General features: G+C 48.2%; 1 protein-coding gene across 5 annotated transcripts in view; it reads right to left on the reverse strand.

The window, feature by feature from the left end:
* Positions 1–15872, reverse strand: part of PXYLP1 (2-phosphoxylose phosphatase 1) — a 79698-nt gene extending 63826 nt beyond the window's left edge. Inside the window, exons 1-3 of one of the 5 annotated variants that reach the window (XM_070466671.1) lie at positions 11309–11492; positions 10753–10904; positions 10082–10189 (exon numbers count right to left, since the gene is read on the reverse strand). The gene's annotated coding sequence lies outside the window, so the exon portion shown is untranslated. Of the gene's footprint in view, positions 1–10081; positions 10190–10752; positions 11268–11308; positions 11493–15643 lie in introns of those variants that run through there. The other 4 variants (XM_070466669.1, XM_070466670.1, XM_020879305.2 and 1 more) reach the window with 4 other exon arrangements.
* Between the last annotated feature and the right edge of the window lie 4880 nt (positions 15873–20752).

Here is a 20752-nt window from a genome sequence, read left to right on the forward strand (position 1 = left end):
AACAAAGTGCCCTACATTTAGCCCTGGGCTTAGACTAGTATGAAAGTTCCTCTCTCTGCACCCTGCCCCCCAGCACTGTCCATTCCACCTTAACAAACAGGGTTGGGAAGGGAGAATGAAAGAAACCACCCTTGAGGCCATTCATCACAGAGAAGGCTCTTCTAAAACCTAGCTCAGCCCTCATTTCCATGGGGAGATGAACAAAATGTTATAGGCTGGTGACAGCTGGTCCGTTCTCAGGTAGTGCTAACCATGGTCCTCACCTAGACATGAACCTTGAATGGACCATCCCATGGAGATGACTCAGCCCCTCCAATCAGGCCAGCCCAGGGCAAGACCAATCCTCACTTAATGGATTTCAGCATCAAAGGTTCATTTCAATGTGCTCACAGGGTGGGGAACAGGCACAACCAGGACATATTTATCCTGAGCCAAGTGGCCAGAAGTTTTGGTATGAGTTGAAAGGAGAAAAAAAAAAGTTAGCAAACTTTATAACCTTATCTTTGGGGCTCCAACAATGTGCTCCACCAAAAGCTTAGCTGGCACATATCTTGATACAGAATGAAGTTTCCAGCTTTTCTCACCAACTATATGCTGGTGTTCTGGTGACAGCCTCTATTTTTATAGCCTGAATAATGCTAGGATTATTTAGGCAAAGGTCCAGACGAGAGCTGGAGATAGAGGGACAGGGCACAAGAGGTGATGGCACAAGCACTGGGGCCCACATCCCACTCAGTCTCCAACAGCAAACCCTTGAGAGTCGAGTCTGGGACAGCAGCCGAGCCCACTCTCCTCTCAGAACCCAGACCCCGAGCCCCTTTGGGGCTGAGACTTCATCTGCCTTGTTCACTGCTCTAACCCTAGGACCTGGAGCAGAGCAGTGCTTAATGAATGAATGACCACACCGCCCCACCCCAACTTCAGCACAATGGACTCCTCGCTGTTGCCCCAAAACCTAAGTTCCCCTTCTGCCAACTCAGTGTCTGCCATTTCACTCTCTTGGCCCAGATGCCTTCTTGATCTTGTTAACTCTCACTCATCCATGAACTCAGCCCATATCCTACCTCCCCTGGAAGCCTTCCCTAATCCCAAGGCTGGGTGAGGTCGCCCCACACAGGGCAACCTCAGCCCTCCCACAACACTTCTCAACCTCACAGGCTTGTGTTGGCTTCCTTGCCTACCTCCCACAGGGCTGGGTGGATGCACAGCTGAGGAAGCAGCAGGTATTCAACAGGTGTCTGTGGGAAGACGGAAGGGAGGGAGGGAAGAAAGGTACCAAGGATGCTGTGGATGGAGAAGCACCTGTCACTGAAACCTACAACAGATTGAGTAAGAACAAAACACCAGAACCCAACAGTTCAATGAACCATTCACCAACAAGTTTACTGAAAAAAAAAAAAAAAATTGCAGGAAGTTGTGGGAAAATACTTTTCAGTGGGTTCCAATGGGAAGCAGAGGCCACTCCGCTGTGGCCTCTCCTCCTCTCTGGGGGTGGGGGCTGGAGGGGAAGAGACATGCTGGGAGACTGGGTGAGCGAGGCCACTTGAAAGGGCACAAGCAGCTCTCATGGGCTCAAAGCTCTTGAAGGTTCCTCTGCTATCAAGGAAGTTGAAGGCCATTCTTTCTGGAGTAACCTCCAACTGCTGAAGGGAACCAACTAGGACTCACTCCCTCAAAGCTGTTAAGAACATGGCCTGACGAGGGTGGGATGTTTCAAGAGAACAGCATCGAAACATGTATATTATCTAGGGTGAAACAGATCACCAGCCCAGGTTGGATGCATGAGACAAGTGCTCGGACCTGGTGCACTGGGAAGACCCAGAGGGATCGGGTGCAGAGAGAGGTGGGAGGGGGTTCGGGATGGGGAATACATGTATATCCATGGCTGATTCATGTCAATGTATGACAAGAACCACTACAATATTGTAAAGTAATTAGCCTCCAACCAATAAAAAAAAAAAAAAAGAAAATGGCCTGAATAAAGGAAGAGTGATAATGAGCAACTTCTATTATTCTGCTGACCCAGTTCCCAAAGGTAGGAACAGAAGCTGGGATTTAAGACAGATGATCTGGAAAGAAAGACTATTTCTGGCTGGATCTTTCTTAGCACAGCATTTCTTTCCAAGACAGACACCTCCAGTTGCCCCTCAATATTCATTTATTCCTTACTAACAGAATCCTGATTTGGGGCAGGGGGGGGGCAGGTCACAGGCTTCCCTTGTAGCTCAGTTGGTAAAGAATCCACCTGCAATGCAGGAGACCCTGGTTCGATTCCTGGGTCAGGAAGATCCGCTGGAGAAGGGATAGAATACCCACTCCAGTATCCTTGGGTTTCTCTTGTGGCTCAGCTGGTAAAGAATCTACCTGCAATGCAGGAGACCTAGGTTCGATCCCTGGATTGGGAAGATCCCCTGGAGAAGGGAAAGGCTACCCATTCCAGTATTCTGGTCTGGAGAATTCCATGGACTTCCATTGGGGCCACAAAGAGTCGGACACGACTGAGCGACTTTCGCTTTCACTTTGGGGCTGGTGGTGAGAAAGTGTCACAGGCATTGTCAGCTCACCATAAAACCCATCTCCTCTTCCTCTTAGGCACTGGGCTGGACCACATTTCCCAGCCTCCCTCACAGGAGGTATGGTCATGTGACTGACCCCTGGCCAAGGTCAGTGGGAATAATTCTCTATCAAGTCTGGCCCATAAAATCTTTCCATCCTCCATCTTTCATGTTCCTTCCTTTTTCGCTGACTGATGCAAACGAGCATGACAGCCTTAAGAGCTTGGATCCCTGAATCACCTGTCAGAAAAGAGCCCCTACCTCCCTTATCAGGAACAGCCATTTTGGACTCTGTGTGAGCAAACAGTTAATGTCCATCATATTTGAGTCATTAAATGTACAGCAGACCCTTGAACAGGGCTCCACTTACAGACAAATCTTTTCCAACAGTAAATACACAATCTGAGGTTGGTTGAACCCACAGATGTGGAACTGCGGATATGGAGGGCCAGCTATAGTCACATGCAGATTTTTTACTTGGGGATGGGGGAAGGTCAGTGCCCCAAACCTCTGTGTTGCTGAAGGGTCAACTGCATTTGGTTTGTTTGTTTCAGCGGTGAGCCTATCTAACTCCTCTAAGCAGCAGTGTGCCCTGTTAACTACTCATATGACCCTTTTAACTGGGAATGGCCATGTGACACAGTTCTGGCCCTGACACGTTAGAGGAGGTCTGCTGGATGTTGTGGGGGACATGTCTGTTTTCCTGATAAAAGTTATCAAGGTGGTTGGCACTTCCTTCCTGCAGCAGCCAATCTGCCATCATGAAGAAAAGGCCAGGAAAAAGAACAGTATGTCAGTTCAGACAGAATAACCCCTACCTTCAAACATCTTGTTACACGAGAAAAACAAACCATTATTTGTTGAAGCCACGAAGGTAGGTTACTCTGCAGCCTAACACAAGCCTGCTTTACAACCACTCCTTCATTCATCCATTCATTTATTCCCCCAATCTTTACTGAGGCCTATTTCATGCCAGTTCTTAAGCTGAGGGAAGAAGATACAGAGGTGAGCTGGGTGTAGCCCCTGCTCTCCCGAAGTGCCCAGTGAAGCTGCGGAGACAGGCCCACAGGCAGACAATCTGAATGCATTGGGAACAGATGCCAGGGTGGCACAAGATGGTCTGGGGGTCTCAGCAATGGCGGTGGGTGAGCACAGAGGCAAGGAGCTTCCAACTTCCTTCCTGGCACTGAACACACAGCGCAAACACCCCTCAAGATAAAAAGCAAGTAACAGGAACGTGCCGTGCTCGGCCGAGGCAACCGCAATTACTTACTGCATGTTGAGTCCCTAAACACCATCAATTAATGCAGCTGTTTCAAGATAATCAGCAGTCATTAGAGCAAGACGAGCAAGAGGAGAATATAAAAACTCACCCGCCGCTGACTTAGACATGCCGGAAAGTCTGTGAACCGAGGATGAGACAGGCTGGCTTGGACCCTTAGACCCTCCTGCCTGCTGACATTAGGATCTCTCTTTCTCAAAGACACAGTCATTTTTCACCTTGAAGACAGCCCAAAAAATCAAACGTCTATGTCATGACCTTCAACCATAAATGCCCAAACTTCAATTCTCAGGTCTGTGTTTCCATTAAGAACTGCAGTGGAGACAAACTGGCAACAAAAATCAGCCCCATCTGGGAAATCAAAACCAGAGAAGTCAGATCAGTCTCAGATCAGTCGGGGAACCAACTGGAAAGTAAAGGTTCTCCTTGTTTTAACTCAATGCTGCCTACACACAAATAATTTTTCTTTTTTAGTGAATGGTATTATTGGCCATTTCTTTACTTTCAAAGTATGGGGAAAGTATTTTAAGAAAAAAAGACAAAGCCTCATTGACCTCAGATTCCATAAGTTTAAAAATAAATAAACAGGACTTCCCTGCTGGTACAGTGGATAAGAATCCACCTGCCAGTGCAGGGCACACAAGTTTGACCCCTGGGGTGAGAAGACCCCACATGCCATGAGCAACTAAGCCCGGGCATCACAACTACTGAGCCAGAGTGCTGCAGCCACTGAAGCCCATGAGCCTAGAGCCCGTGCCCTGCAACAAGTGAGTCACTGCAATGAGAAGCCTGCGCACCGCAGTGAAGAGCAGCCCCCTGCTCATCACAACTACAGGAAAGCCTGTGTGCTGTAATGAAGACCCAACACAACAACAACAACAAAATTTTTTTTTAATGAATAAAATAAGCAGGTTCCTCATTAAGAGGGTTGATTATCCGGTTTCCAGTCTGACTGGCGACTATGAGTACAAAGAACTCCAGTGGAGACCAGAGGGTGTGCTAATCACACAAAGCAGAGAGGCACTCGGGTCCTGAGGCTGCAATCACAGGCTCCTCTAGTCCTCCCCCGGCGCTGGAGGCCATCGCTAGCTGGGCAGGCTGCCACACTGGAGCTTCTCTGTAGGACACACAGAGCAACTGAGGGTGAGGTCTGTTGAGGAGGGGCCTCCCTTTCAAGGACCAAGTATTAAATTCAGGCCTGTCAACAGTCCCAGAGACTTTCAGATCCAGAAGGTTCCAGCTATGGCAGACACAGGACACATGACAGTGTCAAAACCACAGGCCCAAAATGGAATCACTTGTGCTAAAGCTATGACACCAAACCTAGATTTTATACTTGACCCAACTGCCATTTCAGCCTCCCCCAGATATGTCATCTTAATGGGCCAGTTTGGAGTTTTCTGGCCAGCACCAATGAGGTGATCTGTCACATGAGTCCTCTCTACCACCCAGAGAAAGTAGAGATAAACTACAAGATAGACCCTTGCCCCCTCACCCAGAGGAACGTGACTTGGCCTGAAACAACCCTGGATTTTCTTTTGTTAATAGCCTCCTTGCCACTCCCTCCTCCTACTTATAAAAACCATCTCTTCGCACAGCCCCTCAGAGCGACCTTCTGTTTACTAGACGGGGTGCTGCCCATTCAGGACTCTTGAGTAAAGCCAATTAGATTTTCACATGTACTTGGTTGAATTTTGTTTTTCCCTAGTAGTCTGGCCTTCTGCCTCAGGCTAGTCCCGGACTTGCTCTCAGGAGCAGCTGTGCCATTCGTCACTCAGAAAACTGGGTCTCTGGTGGGATCACTGGTTTCCGGGGTGATGGACAATCAGCCCAGAACAGTGGTCAGGACATCTGGTGCCATCGACCAGGACCAGGAATATGCTGGCAAGCCAGGTGTATAAACATTGAGTTCACAGTCTCTTATCATGCTTCCCGCTAACAACCTGAGGCCAAGAGTGATAGTTAAAACATGAACAACCAGCATGTGTCAGACATGGACCAGCCAAATGAGTGCCTATGTTCAGCAGCGGGCAAGGCCACATCATCAGAGTATGCCAGCTGAAGTATAGCACTGTGCCCCACCCCTCCTGCCTTGGTCAACCCTTCACAGGCTATACTCTGGCCTCCTGAGGCCATAAAAAGTGGCCTGGAGTCAGGTGAGTGCCCGAGAAATGCCTCTGCTGTTATTCCTGTCCTTCACTGTGAACTTGTGTATGATGTCCTCCATTCTATGGGCAGGAGGCTATGTGTGTCTTATCATCCTACTTCCATCATCTCAGTGCAGTTGGTTGGTATGAAAAATGTTTTGCAACCCACTCCAATATTCTTGCCTAGGAAATCCCATGGACAGGAGTCTGATAGTCCATGGGGTCACAAAGAATCGGACACGACTAAGTGACTAAACAGCAAGAGCATTAAGGAATCAATGGTTAAAAAAATGAAGACCAAGAAAAACCATAGCTAACATTTAAGCATGTACTATGCATTCTAAGTCCTTGTCATGCAATGTCTCATCTCAGCTTCACAGTAATATCATGAAGTGGGTATTATTATCACCACCTTGGTTTTACAAAAGAGAAAACAGAGGCATAGAGAGGCTGGGTAACTTGTTCAAGGGCACAAACCTAATAACGACAGATCCAGGACTTAAAGCCAGGCTGGCTGCAGGGCCTACACTCTGACCCACTGCACTGTGCTAAGTACACACCCACAGGAATGTTAGTATCAGGAAGTCACCAGAGAATCTCTGACACCCACACACCCTGAAAATTCCTTCCAGATGGTTTCTGATGATGCTAAGTCAATGTTGGTTGACTTACAGAACATTTTAGAGAAAAGCAGTACCTACTTTTACCGCTAAGCAGACCACCTGTAATTTTTATATAACTAAGTAACCACATTGAGTTATCAAGCGCTGTAGCAGGAAGATCTAGGTACATAGTATTTCTCCACTCAAGAGACCTGAATTCTAGGGGAAGCCTTTTAAACACCCTGTGGTCCAATGTCCCCATCCCTAAGAAGATCCCAGACCTGATAGAAGGATTGAATGAGATCATGGACACAACTCCCTATTTAAATGGTAAGTTACTACATAAACAAAACATATGATCATAATGATTAATATATTTCAGTAAAGGGACAGATAAAAATTTCTATACCTATCAATCTATACTTGTCTAAATTCTATGTTGTATATACTTCTACGGAAGGTCCTATTTATATCTCTTCACATTTCAGTAACAACGGTTAAAGCTTAATTTACTTCTGTAAGCCTGGGTCCTTCCATTATCACTTCTGAGCTTTCAGACATTTCTACTATAACTTTAATAATTTTACCTTAATCTTTCATCTTAGAAGCACAAAGAGTTAATGAGGCAGTAAATATCTTACTCTAACTTCAGATTCTTCTATATTAACAGCTGACACAATTAGCAAGCAAGAGCTTCATTTTACTTTATAATTAAAAAGCTCAAAATGATACTGCTCTGTCTCTGAAGGCCTGGAGTTTGGTGTTGGATCCAAGAATTAGGTGGGTCTAGGAAAGTAAGCTGTGGTTTCTGTCAGCTGGAAAGACACATATCTCCATGTAATTGAGGGGTAGGACAAATAGTATTCAAACTATTTGTAAACTGGGTGTAAATGATGATGCTAACCACAGACAGGAGTGGAGAGGAGAGGAGGGGGAGGAAGTATGAGAACCAGGTGCAATGATTTTCATCTTAATCTGTTCTTTAAAGCTATCGTTTCTATGCTATTGATTGTGGCTCGCTCTGGAAGTTGGTTATACACAGAGGCAGAGAGAGTGGTAAGCAGATGACAAAAGGATGCCTCATAATACAAAAACATGAATGCATAAGTTGGGGGAGTGACTATGCAAACACATAATTTTCAAGTTCTTAAGTTGCTACCACTAGATATTTAAGTTGCTCCTCTGTCCAAGGGATTCTCAAGCTAAAATACTGGAAAGGGTTGCCATTTCCTCCTCCAGGGGATCTTCCCCACCCAGGGATCGAACCCATGTCTCCAGTGCCACCTGCACTGCAGGTGGATTCTTTACTGCTGAGCCACCTGGGAAGCCCCAAGGACAGGTTCAGATCCTCCCAGCTGTCTCTCTTTTGGCCACGCCCCTCAGCATCCCAGCTGTGAGCTGGCTCCCCAAGGCTGGACCCCAGAGCAATATTGTTGCTCAAGCCACCTTTTCCAAAGGGGCACATCCCTCATTCACCACTTCAGATGGCTCCGTGATCTCCCACCTCCCTGGATCCAGCTCTCACCTAGCTTTCACGGCCTTCTAGAAGCAGAACAGTGGGCCCGACACACCTTATTTCAGGTAACTGTGATGTCATTTTCCCTATCTCAGCGAATTTGCTCCTAATGGTAACTCCTCCCCCAGATGTGGGCCCATGACACATCATCCACCAACCAAGAACTTCGTCCCAGGGCTAAAGCCTACCCCTGGGAGTTTTCAGCACCTTGGTTATTCTGTCATCCCTTTTCCTACTTCCTCCAGATAGCAAGCTTACTCTCTTCCTCCCTCCCTTTCTCTCTCTCACTTACAGACCTCAGGCAATAATTAAGCCTCTTCCAGAAAACAGCTGCAGGAATCCTGGGTATGAGCCAGACCTGGAGGCAGAGACAGTCTGGGTGAGGAAGATAAGCCCACAACAGTTTTGAACCTACAAGTAGTGCAGGTTCCCACTTCAAAGTGACATTCCAAATTCCAATCCTTCCCAGATTCCTGAAAAAAGGGGACACAGACTGCTCCCACCCCTGCTGCCTCTGGCCATTCTCTCCAGGGCTGGCCTTTGATAGAGGCGGCAGAGCTGGACTTTGATCCACCTGCCAGGGGGTCATGGCCACCCCCAACAGTCAGAAACACCTTCCCCAAACACCAGCCTCTCTCTCCTCAACAGGTCAGCAAGTCAGATTGCCAGAAGAGTGCAAGAAGGGGTGTTCTTAGCTCTCCCCAGGGTGGACAGCCCCCACTGGAGTGAAGATGCTGTGATCTGAAGCAGCTAGCGGGACTCCACAAGTGGCTTCCCCTTCATTATGAACAGGGATGAGGGACCCTGAACGGGGCTGCGGCCATGCCCTAGAGGTCAAGCCGTCGAAGACTCACCCCTCACCAGAGAGCCTTAGCTCCCCACGGTGGTCTTCACCTTCTCACTCCAATCGTGGCATGAAGACAACTTATTTTCTTCCTGGAAATTCTGGACTGCCCCCTGAGTTAGAGACCCAGTTGTCAAAGTTGGACCCATAAATTATGCTCTCTGCCCTCAATACACACAGAAATGAATGTCTCCACTAGATACGTCTTTAAAATTTGATGAAGGATAACATTTTGGAAACAGTGCAGCACAATGGGAAACATGGGTTATGGGCTCTGATAGCCTGGATTCAGGAGGGACACCCACTTGTTTACTAAACAAACACTGAGCACCTGTCATTTAGAGAGTGGAAGCCTGGGTGCTGGGGGCTCAAAGATGGTTTCACCCTCATGGGCAGTGGGGCATCTGGCATTCAGTAACTCATCACACAGCAGCCTAGGGAGGGCCGAGGAAACACCCACAGGAATTTGTGGGCACTCAGAGGGACCCTATGAGCCCCAGTGTGACCGGGGGCTAATTACTTACTAATTCACTATTCAACGGTGAAAACTACTGAGCTAAATACTCTTCAAACCAATCACTGGGAAAAAAGAGTTGCAGATACCTCAGTTCCACAAATGCTCTAAGTGCGGTGCTGCCAAGGCCGGGTGGCCCACCTAGTCCCTGGTGCCCGAAAGTAGTCTCCCAGGTATCAGTGATGGGGGGCTGGCCAGAAGCTAACCTGTAAACCAGACACGCCTCCTACATATCCTTTCTAAAACACAGTCGTTGTTTCGTCGTGTCCTGCTCTTTTGCGACCCCATGGACTGTAGCCCGCCAGGCTCCTCTGTCCATGGGATTTCCCAGGCAAGAATACTGGAGTGGGTTGCCATTTCCCTCTCCAGACAGGAAATGAACTCCTGTCTCCTGCATTGGCAGGCGGATTCTCTACCACTGAGCCACCAGAGAAGCCCTCTCTAAAATAGGCAATTCATTCAATCCAAAATTTAATGAAAGCCAGGAGAATGGATGGGGCGGATTCATGCACTGGTTTTCTGACTATCACCCTACATTTCCACCTCTCTCTAGGAAACTCGAGGTTTTTCAAACCACCTGTTTTTTTAAACCCTCTTCCCAGAGATGTCCGAACAGCGTACCAACACCTCCAAGAAGGAATTGTCGCCGAGCCGGGTCCGCAGTCACCTCACGTTTGTGAGGCTGGCCGAGCACAGCGTGTTCCACGCTAGGGTTCATCCGCGGGCCTTCTGCAAATAGTAACAAATGTCCCCAACTTGTGAAGCCTTCTTGAGGCTCCCTTAGTCGCCCACCCCACGCTTCCCCATTCTCACGCGATCTGATCCCACAACTCTCGTGATTTTACTTTTCGAATGCTTACAAAGCACCCTGTCTTCCCACGAAGGCGCCAGCCACCCGGGCGGGAATGTCCTCCCCCTGCCCCCCCACGAGACGCCCCGCCGAAGCGGGTAAAATATGGCTCCAACGCCTCCTGCACCGCTAAACCTTCAAACACCCACTCACAGGTAGAATTCGAAAGACCGCTGCAGCCGCCAAGAACGCAGCCAGCTCGAAGCACATCCAATTTCGCGTGTATGACAAAGCCGGCTGCTTTAACCTAGACAAGTTCGCGAGCAAGAGCAACAGCGGGGGGTGGAAACCCCGCAGTCCTGATCTGAGCATCCCGGAACGTCCACCCGCGCGCGGAGCTACCCCTCCGCGGGGCCCCGGGAGCGCCGCGCGCAGGTAGCGGCCGGAGCAGCCGGCCCCACCGCCGAGGAAGGCCGCCGAGAACTTGCTGCCGCCTGCTTACCTGGAGACCCGCGGGCTCGCGGCGGCCGGGGAAGGGGAATCTTGCAGAGGAGCTCCAGTTCCGGCTGCAATCAGGCAGCAGGAGTGCGGGGGCCGGGCCGGCGCGGGCCGGAGGGGCGGGACCGCGCGCACCGAGGCAGACGAGGTGCGGAGCTGGAGAAGCGGGAGGCGGCGGGGTTTAGAGGAGGCACGCGCCGGGGGGTGCGGGGCAAGGACTTGGGAAAAGGGCGGCGGGAGCCTAGGCAGGGTTAGGGGCGCTGGGGCTAGGAGAGGGGGCGGCGGATCAGAAGGCGGGGACTGGGATCCAGGCGCGGGGGCGGGGGGGGGGGGCGGCTTAGGGAGCAGGAGCGAGTTCGGGGCCGGGGTTTGGGGAAGAGGCGGGGATGGAAGAGAGAGCTTGGTAGCCGGGTTCAGACCGGGTACTCTCAAGCGCGCCTCTGACCTCCCCCGCCCCCGCACCCCTCTCCCACCGGAGTCTCTGCCTGGTCGTCCCGGCCTTGGCGCGTCCGGAAGACCCCCTCGGTGTCCAAGCCCGAACCCCAGGGACACCCGCCCACCTCGAGCCTCGGTGGGAGGCTCCGCTCAGCCTCAAAGGCAACCGCCTCGACCGCGGCCCTCGCCGCGCTCACCGCCCATGGTCCCGGCCCGGCCCGGCTCCGCCGCAGCGCGCCCGGTTCCGCGCTTGCCGCCTGCTCGGCCCGGCGCAGGGGGAGGCGAGGGCGGCGCGCACCGACTTCGGGCAGCGAGACATCTCGCAGCGCCCCCTACTGACCTCGCGGCGCTCGGGGCCGGACCCGGCCCTCCCCGCGCTGGGCGCCCTCGAGCTCCGCCCAGGAGGCGGTGTTGCGGTGCGGCCCGGCAAGCCAGAAGGGAGCGGCGGAGAGGACACTGACTGGAGGAGGCCAAACACAGGCCCCAGGGACGGGGCAACCATCGGAGATCTCGCGGGCGAAAGTCGCGGTCACGGGCACGCTGAGTGCGCGGGGACCGCGGCCACCTGAGCGCAGGGCCTCTGCGCGCCTAACTACGCCGGACTCGGGATCAGGAGTGGACGCACGCCTAGGTCGGGTGCGCACACACGGCCCGGGCCCGGGGCCCTAGTGTGGGGTGCCCGTGGGCCGTGGGCCTGACCCGGCGCTACCCGGGGTCCGGTGCTGAGCTGGTCACCCGTTTTGGGGGACCCACCGTTACTGGGTGACTGCAGCCTCATAGACCCAAACTGTCACGATTCTGGCCACCTTGCCTTCCCCACACTGCCCTCCCCGCCGCCCCCAGCCTACTCCATGTTCCCTTCCGGCCCCAACCACATCCGGCCGTGTGTGTCAACGCTAGACCTCCAGGCTGCTCCCTCGGGGTGGCCTCTAGGTGCCCTGCGGAATCACCATCCTGGCAGCCTCCATCCCCACCCCTTCTCTGAGCTCCCGGGAAGCCATCGAGCACTTGACTGATTTCAGTAACTCTCTGTTAGACACACTTGAGGCTTGCAGTTGAACTTAGTTTGATACTTTATGGGGGCGGGGGTGGAGAGGTCATTTCTCTCAAATGTTGGGCTCTAGCTGGTGGGGATTACTACTTGATTTCTCTGCGCAAGATAATCTGACCAACTGTGACTGTCAGAGAGGCCTTTGGTATCAGTTCCAGGACTACAGTGACCCCTAGGTACCTTAGAGCAATTGGTCTTGAGCAAAATGGGCTCCTAAGTATTTACTGTTGACCTTCTGAGTGCGCTTTCTGGAGGCGTTTCTCACATGGCCTCTTCTCTCATTCCTGTACTGGTGGCTCCCAAATCCACACTCAGCACAGAGATGTAACCCACATTTCTACTGACTCTCTGGCTTTCTTCTCAGAACTTTCCATCTCAGTTCAGCACTGCCAGCACCAAATTCTATCTCTTGCCATCTCCCAAGAGTATCTACTCAATGTTCTCATCACGTTCACAGTCTCCTGCTCTGCCTTTCTCAGCTGAAGGCTCAAGGTCCAGGGAGCCTTAGCTTGTAAACCCTGATAACCTGCCTTTCTCTTCCTATTCCTGGGATGCCAGGCTGTGCTCAGCTCCTTCCTGCCCCGACCTCTGACACAACGCTGCCCAGGCATGAACTGCACCTCCCAGGACAAAATCGTTTCACTGTCCCCTTTAGCATCACCCAGATTCTCCCACCTGGCTCTCAGGCCACCCTACCCACCCAACACCTCTCCTCCTTTCCTTCACAATCCCACTGACTATCCTCTCACTAAGTCCAGGCTCTACCCCTTCCCTGGTGCTGCCTCCCTCTTCCTTGCACAAGGTAAGGCACTTTTTGCTCTAAATTAGGGGTCCCCAAACCTGAGTAGGAACTGGGCAGCACAGCAGGAGGTGAGAAGCACTGCAAATGAGCAAAGCTTCATCTGTATTTACCAGCCACTCCGCATTGCTCACATTACTACCTGAACTCTGCCTCCTGTCAGATCACCTGCAGCATTAGATTCTCATAGGAAAATTATCACAATGTAATAAATAGAAATAAAGCACACAATAAATGTAATGCACTTTAACCATCCTAACCTTCCCGTCTCCCCACTCTGTGGAAAACTTGTCTTTCACAAAACTAGTTCCTGGTGCCAAAAAGGTTGCTAGGGGGACTTCCCTGGTGGTCCAATGGCTCAAACTCTGACCTCCCAATGCAGGGGGCCTGGGTTTTATTCCCTGGTCAGGGAACTAGATCCCACATGCCACAACCAAGGATCAAAGACCCTGGATGCAGCAACTAAGACCTGGGACAGCCAAATGAATTAATCTTTAAAAAGGCTGCTAAGCTGTTTATAATAGCCAGGACATGGAAGCAACCCAGATGCCCATCAGCAGACGAATGGATGAGGAAGCTGTGGTACATATACACCATGGAATACTACTCAGCCATTAAAAAGAATTCATTGGAATCAGTTCTAATGAGATGGATGAAACTGGAGCCCATTATACAGAGCGAAGTAAGCCAGAAAGATAAAGACCATTACAATATACTAACACATATATATGGACTTTAGAAAGATGGTAACGATAACCCTATATGCAAAACAGAAAAAGAGACTCAGATGTATGGAACAGACTTGTGGACTCTGGGAGAAGGAGAGGGTGGGATGTTTCAGGAGAACAGCATTGAAACATGTATATTATCTAGGGTGAAACGGATAACCAGCTCAGGTTGGGTACATGAGACAAGTGCTCGGGCCTGGTGCACTGGGAAGACCCAGAGGGATCGGGTGGAGAGGGAGGTGGGAGGGGGGACTGGGATGGGGAATACATGTAAATCCAGGGCTAATTCATATCAATGTATAACAAAAACTACTGTAATGATGTAAAGTAATTAGCCTCCAACTAATAAAAATTTAAAAAAAAAAAAAAAAAAAAAGGCTGCTAAGGACTGATGCTCTAAATGACAGACAGCCCAATTCACACTTAAACAAGAAGGAATTGATTGACTTATGTAAATTAAAAGCTCAGGGCACATCTGCTTCAGGCCTGGATTTAGCTCCAGAAACTAAAGCCTTCAGGGACACTCCACCTCCCAGCTTTGCTTCCTTCCATGTGAGCTGTACTCTCAGGCTCTCTGCAAGACCCCAACAGATCCAGGCTCACAACCTCACAGCCGCAAGGCCAGCAGAAAAACTGCTTCTCCTTGCCCACCATTCCTGCGAGCCTTGGGCCTGACTCTGGTTGGGTCACCTGTCCATCCTGTCCTCCCAGCCACTGTGACCCCATGGTGGTTCTGTCTGTCCCTGCTACCTGCTCAGCCCTAACAAGTGCCTGCTCCTGCATGCCTTCTCTGTCACAACAGGACTGAAGGGGACCCAGGGGCAGCACTGCTAACCATTTCCCCACAAAACACACCTCACTACAGTTTACCTGGCTGCAAGCCGCCTGCGTTGGCCCAGGGCATTTTCCAAACAGAAAAGGGTTCCAAACGGGCAGAGTTCCAAAAAGGGAGAGGGAAACAAGACCCTCTGCTTACAGCTTCCTGTCTTTTTACCATACGCCCTCCCTAAGTCAAGACTTGGTACAGAGGTGGTCTCAGGCCTCTCCGGGAACCAGGCATCATATTCTCCCTAGATTCTCCCTCTGTCTCTTTCCTCGCTTCCCCGATGCTCTGATGGCTTCAATTCCCTTTTTTTCTTGGAGGAGGTGTCCTCTCCCTCCTCCCTGTGGACTTTGGGTTCTGAGTAGTACCCACCCATCCTGGCCCCTGGCGTAGTAACACTCACTGGCTGAAATTTAAAGGAGGAAGGGGCTACAAGGAGGAAAAAAAATTCCTACAGGGGAACTATATGTGAGGAAGCATCTCAGAACCATTACTGCCATTCAGTCTCTTTCCTCTGTGGTTGGTGAGGAGGTAAGATGTGGCCTGAAGCAGCTAGTGGCCTCCTGGCCAGCATCTGGGGTGGCTGTGCCAATGCTGACCGCCCAGAGGAAAACAGTCGAGAGGCATCCTCCTGTCATGCCTAAAACCAGGACCTGGATTTTTCAAGTACATGTCCAATGAATCTCGGCTTCTCCCCCAAGCAAGCTAGTATTGGTTTTTCCATAACATGCAACTGAAAGAGTTCTGAGTAGCACAAGCCCACAGCACAGCACCTGGCACATTGGTCCCTGAAAAAGAATAATCTTTCATCATCATTATTCATGTGATGGGGGCAAACCATGCCCATCAATGACTGTAAAACAGAGGAGAAAGGAAAAAGCACAAGTGACCATTTGCTCGTAACCTTGGTTTCCCCTTCTATTCCCAGACTTTGTCCTTCCCACATAGACATTTCGGCCCCAGGGAAACTCAAAATTCATTGGAAGTTGAACCCTCCCATCTGATAAAAATAGTGCCAGACTCAGCCAAGTCATGAATATTCTGCCAGGCAGTACTTACTGTCATTCTGTGCAAGCAGCCCCCGCTTGGAGCAGCTGGGAGCAGGTGCCCATCTTCAATTCAGTTTCAATCCATTGAGCATAAAAAAGCTGAGCAAATATTTGTACAACCTCCTTTGTCCTGCTCTGTAGACTTAGAGAAACAGTGGGCTACTGCCCCTAGCCTGAAAGGATTGACTAGGGGAAAACAAGAAGTCTAGGACAGGGTTATGAGGTTAGAATGATACCAGGGAGGCCCCTAGGCACCCAGGTGAGGTGGTTGATTGTCATCAGGTTCTAAGTTCCAAAGGTCTGTGCAGCCCACAACCTGCCTTAAGACAGAATTACACATCCATGCAAAACATTTCTTTTGTGCCCACCACAATATCTAGATTACTGATACTTTTTTTAAAGTTCCATTTACCATGGGTTTCCCTGGTATAAAAGTACCCACTCATTGTAAAAACTTGGGAAAAGATGAAGTACACACAAAGATGAAAATTTAAATGACCCATGATAAGTGTATGTCAAATAATAAGGTAAACATCCAACCAAGATTTAAAGTGGGATGACTAACCCATACATGCTTCCATTCCACCGCTGGCCACCCCAGGGCCTCAGGGAGATAAATATCTTGCAAAAGGTTAAAAGTCATTTCTTAGGTCCTTTCAAATCTCCTGCATTCTTCCTAACACATGTATAATTTTCAAAACTGTCGTCAGGGCCTCCCTGCTCCAGGGTGGTCCATGCTCCATTGTTTATGTATATGCATGATTCATCATACTCGATACCAGCTGTGACCTCATCTCCCCGTGCCAACAGGCTTATTATACAAGTCCCTGCCCCTCCGAAGAGCAATCAGGGAGGGCAAACTCATTTTAACATCTAGCTGGGTGAAATCTAATTAGAAAGGCAAATCTGGAAGAACAGAACACAAAATAACCACATTAAATAAAAAATAAGAGATGACTTCAAACCTGACCTTGAGCCAAAAAAAATCACAAAGAACTCAAGTAATTTACTGAATCATAAGTCTAAATATTCATTTTGTCCTCTAAACTCTGAACCCAACCAAAAGATGTTTCTAGGCAAAAAAGAAATAAGCACTGGATGAACTCATACAAATCTTATTTGGAAATCACAAACGGACAACAAGGATTTCAGCTGTCTATTTCATCTACGACAGTGCCAGGAACATATGTATTAAAGTTGGATGAATGGATGAATGGACCTGGAGCCCATCCCCTTTGTTTTACAATTAGAAGTCAAGCATAAAGGAGACAGGAGGAGAGTGGGGATCTGGTGGAACTTTCTGTAATCTTGTGACTCCTTGAAAGAAAAAAATGGGAGATTAGTGCCCATGAGAGATGTGGGGCCCAGCTAACACCCTAAACTTCAGTCAGGACTGAAAATAGAAAAGATGGAAGCTAGGAAATAGCCTTGGAATTCTGAAAGACACCATTGCCAATGTAGAATTCTATGCTCAGAGAAACGAGGGACAGAAGGGTAATCAATTTGCCCCAAATTAATCACAGTAATGGAAAAGAATGTGACATTCTGCTGTTATTGGGTGGCGTTTCATATAGATGCAAATTAAGTCAATAGTGTTTTTCAACTCTTTCAGATCCTTACTAGATTTTTTTTTCTACTTTTCTATCAATTATTGAATGAGTGGTTGACATCTACTATACTTATTATAATTAACTTATTTCTCCTTTCAGACCTACTAATTTTTGCTTCATGTGTTTTTAACTTTTTATTAGGTACAGAGATGATTGGGATTTTATGTACACTTGATAAATTGCCCCTTTATCTCTTTATCCCTTTTAATATCTTTGATGTGAAATCTACTTCATCTGATGTTAACATAGCCACTCCAGTTTTCTTTAGGATAATGTGGTACAATCTTTTCCATCCCTTCTCCTTTAATCTATTTGTCTTTATCTTTAAAGTGGTTTTTGGTGAGTATAGAAAAGTTGTATGTTGCTTTTTTATTCAACCTGACAATCTCTGCTTTTTATTTGAGGTGTTTCAACTATTTTTATTTAATGAGATTAATATTAGGTTTAATAGTATCATTTTTCTATTTTCTATTTGTCCCATTCTACACATTTTTTTACTTCTTTTTTGTTAATTGAGTATTTTTTTATATTTTCTTTTTAACTCCTTTGCTTATTTGTTATGTCTCTTTTTTTTTTTTATTGTCAGTGGTTGTATTAGGGGTCTAGTATACATTTTTTAGCTTATCACAGTCATGCTAATTTTTATTTTACCACTTGATTAATAGTATAAGAAACATATTAAAATATACTTTGATTAGTCCTCCTACCCACTGAAATGTTTTTATATACTTTATGTCTACATTTTTAAAACTCATTTTATTTATTTTTAAAGTTTTATTTATTTATTTGGCTGTGCTGAGTCTTAGTTTCAGCATGCAGAATCTTTTGATTGTGATATATGAACTCCGAGTTGTGGCATGTAGGATCTAGTTCCCTTACCACAGATCAAACCTGAGTCCCCTGGATTGGGAGCACATAGAATCTTAGCCACTGGCCTACCAGAGAAGTCCCTGTATTTACAAATGTTACAAACTCCATGATACATTGTTATCACTTTTGCTTTAAACTACCAACTTATCCTTAAAGGTGATTTTTAAAATAAGAAAGAGTCATTTTATTGTTACTTATTTACCATTTCTGGTGCTCTCCATTTCTTTGTGGGGACTCATATTTCCATCTAGTATCATTTCTTTTTGCCTAAAGGATTCTCTTTAACATTTCTCACCCTATATGTCTTGTGGTGATAAACTCTTCCAGCTTTTGTATGTCTGCAAAATATCTTGGTTTCACCTTTGTTTCTGAAAGATATTTTCACTGGGTATAGAATCCTAGATTGATAGTCTACATCTTTCAGTTCTTTAAAGATGTTGCATCACTGACTTCTGGCTTCCCAGGTGGCTTTGTGGTAAAGAATCCACCTGCCAATACAGGAGACACAGGAGACACGGGTTCAGCCCCTGGGTTGGAAAGATGCCCTGGAGGAGGAAACGGCAACCCACTCCAATATTCTTGCCTGGAAAATCCCATGGACAGAGAAGCCTGGTGGGCAATAGTCCATGGAGCTACAGAATAGTCAGATATGACTGAGCGAGCACGCATGCACAAACACTGATTTCCATTGTTTCTGACAAGGAATCAGCTGTTATTTTTCTCTTTCTTCCTCTTTACATAATATGTCTTTTCCCCCCTGCTTGCTGTTATAATTTTCTCTCTTCAATGGTTTTAAGTAATTAGATGATGATTTGCTTTAATGTCATTTTCCTGTTGTTTCTTCTGCTTGAGGCTTAATGAGAAACCTGTTCACATCCCCTTGAGGGAAGGGGCTCAAAAGAGTCCTTCCACCCAAGAAACTAAAGCACTTAGATCTAGCTGCTCCCTCAATGCCCAGAGCACCCAGTATATTCTCACACATCTTATGGGAGCAAAGCACTAAATATCCCTCACCACTCCCTACTCTGCGCCCTTCTTTCTATCCATCATGCCTGGCTCCAACACCCTATCCTACTCCCTTGGATCCTCTGTGGGTTACAAAATGGTCCAAAGTAGAGAGGTTGAGTTGAGCCATAGTCTGGGGTGGGGTGGAAAGCAGGCCTGGGAAAACTGGGGTTCTTCCTGCTGTCTTGGAGAACCAAAGATAGGATGGACACAAGTCCCTTTGAAAGAGTGACAGGCTAGCATAAGGGCAGTATGGAGGAGTGGGTAGAGAATGGAGAGCTTGCAAAAAGCCTCCACTCCCTATTGAGTACCTAGGACATGCCTGCACTGTGTTGGTGTTACTGGGAAGAATAAAATCTGACTACATATTGGAGTTTTTTGTTTGTTTGTTTGTTTTGTTCACTAAAAGAATACTGTCTATATATAATGGGCTTCCCAGGTGGTGCTAGTGGTAACGAACCTACCTGCCAATGCAGGAGATTTAAGAAATGTGGGTTCAATCTCTGGATTGGGAAGATCCCCTGGAGTAGAGCATGGCAACCCACTCTAGTATTCTTGCCTGAAAAATCCCATGGGCAGAGGAGCTTGGCAGGCTATAGTCCATGGGGTTGCGAAGAGCTGGACCTGACCTAAGAAACTTAACATGCTATATATAACAGCCTGCTGTGGGGAACTCTGTCCCTCTGCTTGAGGGTTAAACCAAATGCCTTTGTTCAGGGAAACACCCTGACCCTGTCCACTTGTGAATGGCTGCAAGAAAAAGGAAATTAACACATCCTTGTCCTGAGAATGGCCATTCCAGGAAATATTTGCAAGATTAATTGGCTTTTTACTTTAATCCCTCACCTCTTCCCCATCTGTGTTCTATAAAACTGGCCAGACCCCCAGTAAGATGGTTATTTTGAGACACTATTCTGCCATCTTCTTGGTCTGCTGGCTTTCTGAATAAAGTTGTTATTCCTTACCTCAACACCTTGTCACCCAACGTTTTGGCCTCTCATGTGGCTTCCCTGGTGGCTCAGAGAGTAAAAAATCTGCCTGCAATGCAGGAGACCCATTTGATCCCTGGGTCGGGAAGGTCTGCTGGAGAAGGGAATGACAACTCACTCCAGTATTCTTGCCTGGAGAATTCCATGGACTGAGGAACCTGGCAAGCTATAGTCCACGGGGTTGCAAAGAATAGTAAGACTGAATGACTAACACACACATGGCCAGCAAAGCAGGCTTGGACTCAATAACATGGGGGCCTCGAAGACAGCAGTGAATCGTGGCCTGCCTGAGCAGCTTGCTAGGCGTGTCTGGGGAGTCACCTGGCCAAACAAGCAGCAGAGAGCAAGTGATCCCTGTGGGCTCAGCAGGAAAAAACATAATCCCATTTCATGTAAGGGATAAAAGCAATAGCTAGAGAGATTAAATGACATGCTTGGATGACCCAGCAACTTAGTGCTTGAGTTACTATAAAATTAAGGCCCAGGGCAGGTTTCTGAGACCCTGTCTCATGCTTTGCGTCAGGGCAGCCCTCCCTCCCAGATCAAGATGACCGCCCCCTTCTTGCAGGGCAGATGTGTTCAGCACGCACATTATGACATCATGATTCTCCAGCAAGGTCATTTGTGCAGATCCCAAGTGCCTGA

This window comes from Odocoileus virginianus, chromosome 4 (genome assembly GCF_023699985.2).
Source record: "Odocoileus virginianus isolate 20LAN1187 ecotype Illinois chromosome 4, Ovbor_1.2, whole genome shotgun sequence".
In the NCBI taxonomy this organism is placed as follows: domain Eukaryota; kingdom Metazoa; phylum Chordata; class Mammalia; order Artiodactyla; family Cervidae; genus Odocoileus; species Odocoileus virginianus.